Source organism: Leptonychotes weddellii, chromosome 10 (genome assembly GCF_054177405.1).
Source record: "Leptonychotes weddellii isolate Sample4059 chromosome 10, ASM5417740v2, whole genome shotgun sequence".
In the NCBI taxonomy this organism is placed as follows: Eukaryota; Metazoa; Chordata; class Mammalia; order Carnivora; family Phocidae; genus Leptonychotes; species Leptonychotes weddellii.
This window is the reverse complement of record NC_138378.1, coordinates 21,795,076-21,807,565: the sequence shown is the minus strand read 5'-3', so window position 1 is coordinate 21,807,565 and position 12,490 is coordinate 21,795,076. Positions and strand designations below refer to the sequence as shown.

Genomic DNA, 12,490 nt, shown 5'->3' with positions numbered 1-12,490 from the left:
TGGTATTAAAATTTTATGGGGGGAATAATTAGAGAAAAATGTCTAAAAATGTTCCTTAGAGAGCTGATAATTTTTTAAAAAGGTTGAAAAACACTGCCCTATAGCAATGATTCTCCAAGTGTGGTCTGTGGTTAAAAATGCAAATTCAGACCTACTGAATCGGAAATTCTGGGGGTGGGGACCCGCAATCTATGGTTGAACAAATCCGTCAGGAGACTCTGATGGGCACTAAAGTTTTAGAACCACTGCCTTGGAGATTCTGAATGGGGTAGGGTCCCTGAGTCTGGACCTTTAACAAGCTCTCCTAAGTCATATTGCAGGAAACATTGACATAGAGATTTGAATGTACTTTGAAAAACGCAAGTGACGTTCCAGTTGGTAAAATAAGTTCACAAGGAGGAAACAGGCTAAACAATAATAGTGAAGGTCACTAATTACTAGGCACTTAGCTGGGCCTCTGAGTCTACTTGCACAGCCTATTAATTCTCACAAACAACCCATGAAGAAGTTAAGAGGATGGACTCTGAAGCCAGATTGCCTGGGTTTGTATCCAGCTTGTGACTTGGTTTATGCATCTATAAAGTGAGGATAATGGAGGTACTTTCCTCATAGATCCGTTGTGAGGATTATTATTATTATTTTTTTTTAAGATTTTATTTATTTATTTGAGAGAGAGACACAGTGAGAGAGGGAACACAAGCAGGAGGAGTGGGAGAGGGAGAAGCAGGCCTCCCGCCGAGCAGGGAGCCCGATGCGGGGCCCGATGCGGGGCCCGATGCGGGGCCCGATGCGGGGCCCGATGGGGGGCCCGATCCCAGGACCCTGGGATCATGACCTGAGCCGAAGGCAGACGCTTAACGACTGAGCCACCCAGGCGCCCCACCGTTGTGAGGATTAAAGAAGCTTATTGATCAGTTCTTCGAACACCTGCCACATTGGCACCACTTACATGTTGGCTATTTCATCATCCTTGAGCGCACCCTGTTAAAAGGTGGATTTGAACCCAATCAATTTAACTCCCGAGTGTACTTTCTTAAGGAATAAACTATAATCCAGTGGTTCTGAAAGTGTGATCCCCCACCAGGAGCACACCAGAGTTAGAAATGCAAATTACTAGATCCCATCCCAGACCTGCTGAAAGAGAAACTCTGGGGGTGGGGCCCCTAAATTTCAACAAGCCCTCAGGTGATTCTGATGCACATTAGCGTTTGGGAACCACAGCTACAGTCTTCAGAGGTTCGGGGGTGGGGGGGTGCTTTAAAAACAAACAAACAAAAAGCCTAGAGTGGCTGGGAGCAATCCCAGAGCCCCTCCCACCTAAGGGCGAATAAACTGTTTAGAAGCGCTCCCCAGCTCCGGCCAACTCTCCGGGCTGGCGCGCAAGGCCTTCTGGGGCTTGTGGTCAAATACCTCCAGAGCTAGAGGCGCCTGCGCGTTGGCCGCCAACTCGCTCTAGTTGCTGTGGTCGGGGCTCGGGACCGGCTGCCATCTTAGTCGAGGGACTGAAGAGTCGCCGCCGCCCCGAGTCCCGGTAAACATTCGCGGGCGGACTGGGGGCAGTTCTGGGTAGAGGGGCGAGCCTGCATGAGAGTGTCCGAGGAGAACCAGGGGTGAAGGAGTGCGGCGCGCGGGCGGAGGACCCCAGAGCCGCAACTGCTCTCTTTTCCCTCACAGCCGGTGCCCGTGGGGGGGCGCGGGGAGCTCGGGCTAGTGGCCGAGGGGTGGGTTGGCCGGAGGCGCCGAGCAACCACTGCCTGGCCGGGGTATGGTGGAGCCCCTCGCCTCGCGGGCGCCAAGTTGTGAGAGGGCTGGGCTGTGGCGGGGGCCTGCAGGGTCCGGCCCCGCGCCCCTCAGCCCCGCCCGGGGGCCACTCTCCTGCGGCTCGGCCTACGCGCGGGGCCCGGCGGCAGCGGCCGGAGCGGCCGACGTGGCCCTGTGAGGGGCGGCGGCCGGGCCCACCTGCCACTCGGCTGGCCTTCCCGAGACTTTTTGGAGCTCCCAGTCGCGAGGCGGGCCCAGCATAGCGGCTGCCTCCTCTTTCTTCCACTCCCCTCCTCCCTCCATTGTCCCCCATCGTGGTGGTCCCGCCCGGGCGCCCTTTTCCGCGCCCGCTGCCGCGGCCTCGCCGGCACCTCCCGGCGCAGAGTTTTGCAGACGTGGAGCTGTCACTGCCCTCCCCCTTGAGTGCCCTTTTCTTTAGCCGAGAAAAGAAAAAAGTAGCTATGAACGTATTCTAAGGGTCGAAACGTGATGAGGATATGACTTGCGGGAACTAAGTGGGGAACTCAAGTTTTCAGACATAGTCCCGGGCCACGACTTAAAGAGAAACGCCGGGTCTCTGCACTCCAGGTAGACGTTAGGCCTAAAGTTAGAGACGTAACCAGGTGAACGTGCAAACTACCCGCAATTCACGATTCCCCAGTCACAACTTAACTTGGTTTTTTGCTTACATTCGCCTCTTCATCTTGTTACATTTTCTGCCATAATTCTACAGCGTCAGTGTACTTTTGGGGAAGGAAAAGTGGGGTTTTTTTCTTTGGAAATTATTGAGGCACTGGAGCCAGCCACTTACCATTGCACCTAGTTGGGGTCTCCCGCATCTACTCCTAATATAACTAGGTTTTAAGGAAGTAGTGTAAAGGCAATGTATTTCCACCCTCAAAATCGGCTAAGGATTTCTCAGCTGAAATAAAATTCTCATGGCAGATAATGCTGAGAGTCTGCACTATGTATTCATAGATTTACTGGAGGTACAGTTACAACAGAGAAAGTAAGTTTTTTGGTTGTGAAAGAAGGAATTCTTTCATGTTCAGTGTAAGAATCAAGTCAAAAAGGATATGAAATAAAAAACGAGTGTAGAATACTTTTTTACAGTATTCTAGAGGGAATCATTTCTAAATTCTTTTTAAAAAAACACATCTGTTCCCTATTGGAAGAGATAGACAAACCAGTAGTTCCCAAAATTGTCCATTAGAATAATTAGGGGAGCTTTTTAAAGGTAGAAATTCCAGGGTCTCCTTTTCTGAGATTGATTTAGTAGGTCTGCTTTGGCCCTGAAGAATTTATTTTTAAAACATGCCTCAGGCAGCTCTCATGGTCTTGGGAACCAATGAGGCAAACAATACTGTGAAACTACTGAGGAATGCTCAAAAAACTTTGAGACAGAAGTGACCAGTTCTGTCTGGGGTTTGGCCATAGAAGGTGGCAGGACCTACCCCTGGTCCTAAGTTGGGTCTTATATGACGGGTAGGAGTGTGATGAGGATGGGGAAAGGGAAGGACAGGGCAGACAGAGAAAACCCCTTAATGCTTTGTGTAAATGCAGAAGATTGTGGGAGAAAAAGGGTTCTTGGAGCAGGGAGTGGGATGGGGAAGGAGAGCATTGTGGGACGTGAGGTCAGAAAGGTAAAAGGAGGTAACTGTATGAAAAGTTACAATGCTAAAAGACTTGAGTTTTATGTTAGCAGTAGATTAAGATTTTGAACAGGGAAGTGATATGAGTTACATGTATGTTGTAGAAAAATGGCTCTAGTGGTGAGTGAAAGGGTGGAAGAGTGGCTATTGCCGAGGTCTAGGTGAGAGGTGAAAAGGCTTGATGTTGGAGAGAGGCTGCAGCAATTAGATTTAGTTTACTAGTGCAATATTGTTGCCATATTTTTGGATGAGAATTTTTAGGACCAGACTGGGTAAAAAGGCTCTTATTCTGTAAAAAGAACCCACTAGCAAATCTGAATAATTTGCCAGGTTATATATATTGATGGTATCAGAGTATATTGTTAATTAGCACTTTTGAAAAATTAGAATCAGATTGGCTGCAGTTTGGAGGAGAACTTGGAGATTAGACTGCAATTTATGACTATCAACACTATTGCTCTAAGCTTGTTCGAAGTGTTTTTCTTTCATACTCAGAAACTTGGTATTAGAATTTTAGAGTTGGAAGAGATTGCAGAGATTATCTAGTCCACAGTGGCAAATATATTTTAGCTTATGGACCAGCAGAGTGCTTTGAAGTAGCTGCCAGAGCACTGTATTGAGAAGGATTTTGGTCATTTGTGTTCTCTGGGAAAGGGAGTTACGATTGATTAGTGATGTTTCATGTGGACATAGTTATCTAGTAGGTGATATATGTGCCAGGTATATGCCATCCTTAGACTATTCCAAACTATTAATTTTCTGTTTATTTATTAAAAAAAAATCCTAAGCAGGTTCAATAATTTACCTAGAGCTAGTTAAGAATTAGAGCTAGAATTAGAACTGAGTTTAGTTTGTTATTCTCCAGTGTGTCAAGATGAATGTGTGCTGCTCAAGAGCTTTTGGTATTAGACCAAAAGAAAAAAGATATTTCTAGCTTGTGCCTCTTAACTGTTGAGGCAAGAGTTTAACAAGGAACATTGGCCTAGAAGTGAATTTTATTTATTCTGGCTTAAGAAATTTGTTGGTACAGGAAATAGTCACCTGCTTGTGTGTTTTTTTTTTTCCCCCCTCACCCCTCACTTCTTGTTCCTTACCCCTCTCTCAATTTTGGGTTTTGGGGATTGGTTTTCTTTATATGAGTTAAGGCAAAAGTGTATAAAGTTATTTTTTCCTGTATTTACAGCACCTTGCCGAATTCTAGGCTCATAATAAGCTCTTAGTAAAGGCATGTTGATTTTTGTGGCTGTACATGATACTGGTTTTGAGTTAACATAAATTAGTGGGTGGGGGAGTGCAGAATTGAATTGCAGCATTATCTGGTTGGTAGGTCGGCCTTCAGCTAAAAATACTGGGTTGGAAATAGCCTCACAACTAGTAGCCATTAACCAAGAGCTGTTCTCCTTCAGTCTAGCAGTGCACTGTCCTTGGAAAACTGCTGCCACCTCAGCTTTTTTTCTTTTCAGAACTGACTGTACTCTGATCCTTGAAGTGCTTTTTCTTTTCCTATCCTTAGGAGCCTCCCAAGTTGCAGGGACCATTCTTACAGTGACCCCCGTAGGTAGAGTGTGTGTTTTATGGCCATCTTCATTTTGCCATGTAGCCATCATACTCAGGCGGGCATCACCCCATACACTGTAGGAGTCATTTTTCCCCTGACTCACCTTCTTACCCTGCTTGCCCCATCAAAAATTATCTATTCCCCCCAAATTATCTATCACATGGAACTTTTATTTTTATTATTTTTTAAAAAGTAATTTCTGTGCCCATCGTGGTTCTTGAACTCATGACCCCAAGATCAAGAGTTACATGCTCTACCAACTGAGCCAGCCAGGCACCCTTAATCCCATGAAACTTAAAAAGACATTGTGCTGTCAGATTCCCAAGGTCAATGCTAATCTGATGTGTTTAACCATAGGAATAATGTGTTAATGGACCCTCCTTTCCCTCTCAGGTAACATGCATTTAACAGTGGCCTACTGGAGACAACGCCTTAACCCAAAGAAGTGACTTGAACGGTGAGAACTTCAGGTATGGTGGCAGGCCTGTGAAAGAGATTGGGGGACAGGAATGGTGCAGAGGGTGAGCTCTACTCATATAACTGCTGTGGGGAGGTATGGGGAAAGAGGATGTTGATGCTGACTACATCAGTTGGTTGAAATAGGCATTTTCCACTTGGATTTGAAACTCAGAGTCTCCTCTATAAGGATTAGCCTGTGAGCCACACTTTGCTCTTACTTTGGGTCTTCTGACTTTTCTGTTTTTGTTTTTCCTGGACATACACACATTTTTCCCATTTGTGCTGTTTTATAAATGTTTTTCTCTGTATACTTGTCCAGATATGTGCATTATGGTTAAAAAGTGTAAGAAGTAAAAAGAAGGCAACATGCAGTGGAGAAAGAGAATTTGGAAAGAAAAGGTCTGATTTGATTTTGCCATTGACAAACTGACTTTTGGCAAGTTATTTAATCTTGCCTGGTCTCAGTTTATATATCTGTAAAATACATGTATTGATTCATACCTGCCTTCCTGACATTGTTGTGAAGTTCAAATAAAATAATACATGCTAAAGCTTTAGAAAACAATGAATTCACAACTTAAGACATTATCTAGGTCTATAAGGTGGGAGATATTGGCAGTAATACTGAGAAGGAAAACATGAGGACAGGACAGATTGACTTTAAAAGATCGGGAGAGAGAAAAGGAAGACTCTACTGGATAAGGAAAAAAGTAGAGCATGAAAAAACTCAAGCAGTAAGAGAGTAAGGAGTGAATGAAGTAAAACTATTGAATTGGTAGGTGAGAAAGCTGAATAGGATAGAGAGTGGTCCCTTTCACTAATTCTAACCTTGCAATTCTTCGTTGTCATTGTCATTACTACCTTCACATAAATGTTCTAGATTCCATACTTAGATTCCTGTCTTCACTGTAAACATCAGTATTTATTATTCATACCTCTATGTGACCCTTTGTGTTTTAGTTTATATTTTTGTTAACTAATTATCTTATAAATGCTTAGAAACCAAGACTATGATTTACCTGTTATGGTGTCCTAGGCCATTGTTATAATCAAATGTGTGCTTACTCTGTTTTTTTATAATTATGGAGAGAAAGGAAGGAGATGGGGTAGCTTTGTGAGAGATAGTAGGAAAGGAAGTGGCTAAGAGGGAAAGTAGATAAATAAGACATGGTAAGAAGAATTCTCAAAAAATAATGAAAGGAAATACATGAAAATGAAGAATACATAGAGCAAATAGAGAAGGGGAAAAGGAGATGGTGTTATCTGCAGTAAAGGAACAAAGCAGCTTTCATTTCTTTAATGGTGACATAATACCTCACAAAAAGTTATGTGCTGGGAAAGATTCTTCATACCAAGTATCTTTTTTTTTTTTTTAAGATTTTATTTATGTGACAGAGAGGAAGAGAGCACAAGCAGGGGGAGTGGCAGAGGGAGAGGGAGAAGCAGGCTCCCCACTGAGCAGGGAGCCCAGTGTGGGGCTTGATGATCCCAGAACACTGGGATCATCACCTGAGCCAAAGGCAGACGCTTCACCAACTGAGCCACCCAGTTGCCCCCATACCAAGTGTCTTTAAAATAGTTCTAAAAGTATCCCCTACGTCCTGAACTCACAGAGTAGTTCTTTGTGGAAAGAAAACTAAGGCAAAATTCAGGAGACCTGGGTTCTAGCCTTGGTATTTCTTGTTACTTAGTTCTGTAATCTTGGGCAATTCACTTAAATCTCTCTGGGCCTCCGTTTCCTCACTTGTCCGTTAAGGTATCAGATGATCTCTCCGTTTTCTCACTCTTTGATTATATTTTGTGCTTTATGTTCTGTCTCACTAATTTTTCAGGGCTTTGTTGATACCACAATATAAGATTGGTCTTAGAAATATCTTATAGTAGAACTTCATAGTATCCATTACCTTATAAATGAGAAGCCATTATATTTTAAATTCTACTTTAAACATTGGTAGAAAGAGAGACTTGTAGAAAACCCAAGTATAGAAATGTTTGTAATATTCAGCAAGCACTTACTGAGCTCCTGTTGTGCTAGGTCCCAACGGGTACTTAATATAAAACCCCTGCCTCAAGGATTTTGTGTTTTTGTCAGGAAAACAAACTTGCTCACCAGTAATTATTGTAAAAAGCAAGGTGATAAGTGCTATAATAAGGATTGCATTGCATTGCAATTTAAGGTAGTAACTTTAGATTTCTTGGTTCTTTTAACATAATTGAATATGTGCTAAGTGCTGCTCTATGCTAGGTATTACAGGGACTCAGGATGAAAAAGAAAGTCCCTGCCCTCAAGAAACTTGCAGGTTTTTTTTCATGTCTGGAAACTGCTTACCCTAATAGATTTACCCTTCTGTCCCAGGAAAGAAGTTTTGTATTGTATCATCACTTCATAGTTTTAAACTAAGAATTCATTGCATATTGAGCTTGCCTCACTCCAGAAATGTTTAATAACATACTTGCTTTCTGAGAAAATCTGTATTATTTTATTGGATCTGTAATGTTTTCTCTGTCAATGACAGAAATTTTTCTTTTAGGGTAAGGAAAAAATCCAGATGCCATCTGGATGGCATGTTTAGGTGAACTTTGGTTTGCTTCTTATTCAGAGAAAGAGGGGTATCTAAAATTTAGCCTTGATTCTTTGTTCCAGGGAATCAGTTCAGTTGGTCACAGAGGAGAGGATGCTAGTCTAAAGGAATCATATTGTAGGGATTAACGGTATGTACTAGAGTTAGATTGTCTGGTTTTGAATTTTGGCTCTACCGTGTACTGGGAGTATGACCTTGGTCAAGTTCCTCATCTGTAAATTGGGACTAGAAATTGCATATATCCATAGGGTTGTTGTGTGGATTAAATAAGGTAATGTATTTTTGCTTGAACAATAGTTGGCTCACAATAAGTATGAGGTGTTCATTGCTGTAATTGTTTTATTATCATTATTACCACCAACCTTGTCTTAAAATTTTTGTCTCAATTCTTTAATTCATTAAGTAAACTTATCTAGGGTGAGCATTGTAAATTTAAACGGAACATTTTAAGTAGTAAAGATCAAATTGATACTTAAGTGAACTAGGGAATTCATGTTCCTCTAATAGGGTAGCTGTTAAGCGGCTTTGGCTTACTTTTATTTATTTATTTATTTATTTTTTATTCTTAGGCTTACTTTTTTAATTGACCGTTTTAACCATTAAAAAATACCTAATTCAGTGTTGGCTCACTCTTGATCTAGTGGGGAGCATAGAACCAAGTGTGGACTGAACATCTTAACTTTTTTCTAAACAGAAGCTGGGAATCCAGATTTTGTGAGAAATCTTTATTTTTAAATGTTGGCAACTTTTGAAAATCATAATATAAACACTGTGGGCCAAGCAAATCACCACTGTGGGCAGGATTTGTCTTGTGGGTTGCCGCTTTGCAACCTCTGTTCTGGAGCTTGACTTTTTGCATCAAAGCCCATGCTCCCTGCCTTCTGGGAAGAAAGTCCTTACCCACATAAAGATTTAAAACAGTTCAGGCAATACCTCAGTCTAGGGCTGAATGAGAGGTATGCAGAATAATTATTAAGGCAGAGAGGAGGAGGAAGAAAGTTATTTAAGATGGATTTAGAATGGGCAAAGGTATGGAGGCAGGAATGGACTTGAGATGGTGGTAGTACAGCGAATAGATTAGTTGGAGCTTAGATTAGTCTGAAGAGGGTTTATATGGGCCTGGTAATAGGAGAAAGTTTGGAAAAGTTAAGAGACCAGCCTTCTTGTTTTGGGATAACCTTAAGTCCTATTGGCTGACAGGATAAAATGATGTTTTGTGGTGATTTATTAGGTAATACTGAGGTCTGCAGTATTTACTAGGGCTGGTAGGGTCTGGAGGCAGGGAGAACAGGCTAGGGAGGTAGGTGGTAGTGGGAATGGAAAGGAAGGGACAAAAGCTTGTATAAGAGACAAAAGCATATATATGGGTCACCTTGTGACAGTGGGACCCTGCAGTAGATAAAGATAGCCAATTTTGAAAGCTTTTCCCCTATTCACTCTTTTGTAAAAACTTGGGTATGTGAGAATAATACTATTATCCCTCCTTTTTTGTGTTGTAGATCTTTATCACTCTCTCCACCCCAGCACCCTCCTTAATGATGGATCATATACATAGTCTTATGATTTCCCAGGTTGCACAAATAGAATAGAAAAAAGAAGAAATTTTCAGCTGCTTATCACATTTCTAGTTTTGGGTTTTTGGTAATATCAGTTAACCTCTGATAAGTTTCATTAGACTTTATACATGGATTTTTGTATTTATCAAAGTTTGGAAATACAGTTTGCTCATGGAAAAGATGTAGAATTTTGCTGCAGAAACTTGACACAATAATTCATGATTTAGAATGTTTAAAGAAACTGATAAATGTTGTAGAAAGGTGGAATGTGTTTATTCTGTGTAACTTGAGAAAGTGATTTTTAGGATTTTATTTTCACCAGGCCTTTTGTCCTGTTTATACTGTCTCATGAAAATTTTGACATACACGGGGAAGTTATTTCTCATTCTTGGCTAAAATGCCAAATGTAGTTATTGTAAGTAGTTTTTTTGATAAGTAAGCTGAGTAGTATGTTAGGTGTAGCCGGAGTATTAAGAATAGTTGAGATGCAGCAGTATTTCCCTCAATGATGAATAAAAGTACTGAACTGAGCCTCTGAAAAGTACAAAAAGTTGCTGCTGTCAGAGAGATGCAGCAATAGGGTCAAATAGATTTGAGCTAAATCTAAACCTGTTTAATGGAGAAGGGATTTTTTTTTTTTTTTTAAAGCATGGTCTAACCTAGTTTTTGGAATTCATTTGTTCTGAATATTGAAAGGGATTTTCAGGTGGTTCATTTAATTATAGATTTGCTCTGGAAGTGGGAAGGTAAGGAACATGAGAGAGGGATTAGCTGCATTTGTTTCTGTGAAAAGTCAGTAGTGAAAAGGAAATCGCAGATTATCTTTTTCTGTTCTTGAATTTTTTGGAGGAAAGATATTTAACTACAGGTCTTAATTAAAAACTATATTCTATATATATATTGAAATGTGCAGAACCTAGTTACTACTGCTTTTCATTGTCTAGAATGTTGCTGACATTTATCTGCTATCATCTCCTTGCCCTTTGTCTTTGTCCTTGAGGATTTTGACTTTATTTTGCTGGTGTTTCAAGAGGGAATGGAGATGGAGTGCTTATGTTCATTTAGCCCAGTTAGTTGATTTTACTGTATCAATTGATGTTTTCATCTCTAAGGGATAATGAAAATGATTGACTTATCTGTTCTGTTTATCTGTTTGTTTTTAAGATTTTATTTATTTGACAGAGAGAGAGCAGGAGAGCACAGTCAGGGGGAGCGGGAGAGGGAGAAGCAGGGCCCCCGCTGAGCAGGGAGCCCGATGTGGGGCTTGATCCCAGGACCCTGGGATCATGACCTGAGCTGAAGGCAGTTACTTAACCCACTGAGCCACCCAGGTGCCCCTTTGTTTCTTTCTTTTTGTGGTAAAATACACATGACGTAAAATTGACTATTGTAAACGTTTTTAAGTGTTCAGTTTAGTGACATTAAGTATATTCACTTTGGGACGCCTGGGTCGCTCAGTGGGTTGAGCATCTGCCTTCGGCTCAGGTCATGATCCCGGAAACCCAGAATCGAGCCCCAGGTCGAGCTCCTTTCCTTGTTCAGCAGGGAGCCTACTTCTTCTGCATGCTGCTCCCCCTGCTTGTGCTCATAAATAAATAAGTAAATAAGTAATCTATCTATCTTAAAAAAAAAGTATGTTCACTTTGTTGTGCAGCCATTACCATTGTGCATCTCTAGATTTTTTTCATCATCCCAGACTGAAACTCAGTACCCATTAAAAAATAACTCCCCACTTCCCTTCCCTTAATCCCTCATAACCACTATGCTACTTTTTTGTCTCTGTATAGAATTTGACTATTTTAAGTACTTCACGTAAGTGGAATCATACAGTATTTGTCATTTATGTCTGGCTTATTTCACTTTCCATAATGTCTTCAAGGTTCATGGTGTAGCATGTGTCAGGATGTCATTCCTTTTTTTTTTTAAGATTTTATTTATTTATTTTGACAGAGAGAGAGAGAAGAAACAAGCAGGGGGATTGGGAGAGGGAGAAGCAGGCTTCCCGCTGAGCAGAGAGCCTGATGTGGGGCTCGATCCCAGGACCCTGGGATCATGACCCGAGCCTAAGGCAGACGCTTAACGACTGAGCCACCCAGGCACCCCGATTTCATTCCTTTTTAAGGCTGACTAATACCCCATCTTAATGTGAAGAAGACATTTTGTTTATTCATTCTTCTGTTGATGGACAGTTAGCTTACTTTCACCTTTTGGCTTTTGTGAATAATGATGCTGTGAATGTGGGTGCACAAATAACTGTTTGAGTCTCTTCTTTTAGTATTTTTAGGTATATTCCCAGAAATGGAATTTCTGGATCAGGTGATAATGCTGTGTTTAATTTTTTGAGGAACAGCAGCTATAACGTTTTACATTCCCACCAGTAGCGCACAAGAATTACAGTTTTCCACACTCATACCATTTGTTATTTGCTGTTTTTTTTTAAAAATCATCCTAACGAGTAAATCGGTATCTCATTATAGTTTTTATTTGCATTTCTCTAATGATTAATGATACTGAATATCTTTTCATGTACTTATTGGCTGTTAGTATATTTTTTGAGAAATGTCTGCTCAAGTCCTTTTTCCATTTTTTTAATTAGGGTTGTTTTGTATTTGGTATCCTAATAATTTTGTAGGCTTCTGCCCATATCTTTTCTGTTTCTTAGTCTACTGCTATTCTCCTCCTTTCCTATTGTTGACAGAGCAGCTAGAACCATTCTCTCCAATGTATAGTCCCTCAGTAAATGTTTGATTAAAGGTTAAAAGTAGGGCTTTGTGAACTTCTTCCTAGAAACATCGCCAAAGGCAAGGGAAGCAAGGGCAAAAATGAACTATTGGGACTTCATCAAGATAAAAAGCTTTTGCAAAGCAAAGGAAACAGTCAACAAAACTAAAAGACAACCGACAGAATGGGAGAAGATATTTG

General features: G+C 41.2%; 1 protein-coding gene across 5 annotated transcripts in view; it reads left to right on the top strand.

Annotated features, from left to right (window-relative positions):
* The first annotated feature begins 1,389 nt into the window (after positions 1 to 1,389).
* The window catches only part of ITCH (itchy E3 ubiquitin protein ligase), a 118,164-nt gene continuing 107,063 nt past the window's right edge, over positions 1,390 to 12,490 (top strand). For 2 of the 5 annotated variants that reach the window (XM_081832949.1, XM_081832951.1), the window contains exons 1-2: positions 1,391 to 1,531; positions 5,365 to 5,441. The gene's annotated coding sequence lies outside the window, so the exon portion shown is untranslated. Of the gene's footprint in view, positions 1,532 to 5,364; positions 5,442 to 5,472; positions 5,493 to 12,490 lie in introns of those variants that run through there. The other 3 variants (XM_081832954.1, XM_081832950.1, XM_081832953.1) reach the window with 3 other exon arrangements.